Here is a 1,263-nt window from a genome sequence, read left to right as displayed (position 1 = left end):
GAGCCGTGGGAATGGAGCGAGGCCGGTGGAGTAATTGCGAATGCGCGACACCTGCGCCACTCACCGGTCTCGAGTCTCACGGAGGAGCTCTGGAAGGATACAAAGGAGGAGTGACGTCAGGGAAAGACGAGAGAGGACCAGGCCTGGAGTTTATTTTGGTTTTGTTTGTGCGCGACAGTCGTCCGCGAGGGGCTGTCGCGCTGTTTTGAGTTTGTTATTATTAAAGTTTGTTTAAATGTTCGCCGGTTCCTGCCTCCTTCTTCCCGACTTATGAACTACGTTACACAGCGATATATACACGGGAAAACAGGCAAGGCAAGATTAGACTAAACTAAACTAGGAACTATGAAAAAGACAAAACTAAGACAATAAACAGGCACCGTATATCAGCTAACACTAGGAGAGTGGAAAACGCAGAACAATACTAGAGACCAAACAGGACATAAACATGGAATGGAGTAGCTAACACTTGGAGAGTGAAAAACGCTAGACAATACTCGGCAATCTGAACAGGAACTGAGTGGGTGTTAAATAGAGTGTGTAATGGCTCTCAGGTGAGCGTGTGATTAGTGAAGGCTGTGTGATCAGTGAATTCAGCTGTGTAAGTGCAATGGATGATGGGAACTGTAGTCCGGAGTGACATGTAACAGTCTGTGTAGTGTGAGAGTCAATGTAATGGTAGAGTGACTTCTAGTGGCAATCGGCCGGAAGGCCACGGACCGGATTTGTGACATTACCAGTGCCAACACTGGATTACAGGAGTGCCAAAATAGTTGTTAGTTTTGTTGCTTATTTTTTATTCACTTTCTTGCTTATGTTGTTCTTTTTTTTGTTTTTTGTTAATTTTGTTGCTTATTTAGTTCCCTTTTTTATGACATTGCAGAGGTTTATTTTTAATTTTAAATCAAGTGAACAGTTGTACAGCTTCATTTTTTGCATCTTAAAAATAAATTTTTTTATGTTCTGTATCACTCTGTGTTGTGTTTGTTTCCTTTTTCTGTTTAGAAGATAGCTGAGCCTTTAAGTCTCCTTTGTAAAAGCTTTACGAGGCACAAATAGTCCTCTCTTTAGATGAGCTCACAAACATAGTTAACTGACAATTACTAAATGTTTTATAACTACCTGAATTAATCATAAATTACAGTAGAAATATCTGTTAATAAAGCATTTCTTAACATACTATTACTATAAAATAAGATGTATAAATGTACATTCAAATAGTTTATTAATAATTTACTTACACTTATATATTTGAAAATGTAT

Source organism: Sinocyclocheilus grahami, unplaced genomic scaffold (genome assembly GCF_001515645.1).
Source record: "Sinocyclocheilus grahami isolate Dianchi unplaced genomic scaffold, SAMN03320097.WGS_v1.1 scaffold121.1, whole genome shotgun sequence".
Taxonomy (NCBI): Eukaryota; Metazoa; Chordata; class Actinopteri; order Cypriniformes; family Cyprinidae; genus Sinocyclocheilus; species Sinocyclocheilus grahami.
Note: the sequence above shows the minus strand (reverse complement) of the source record.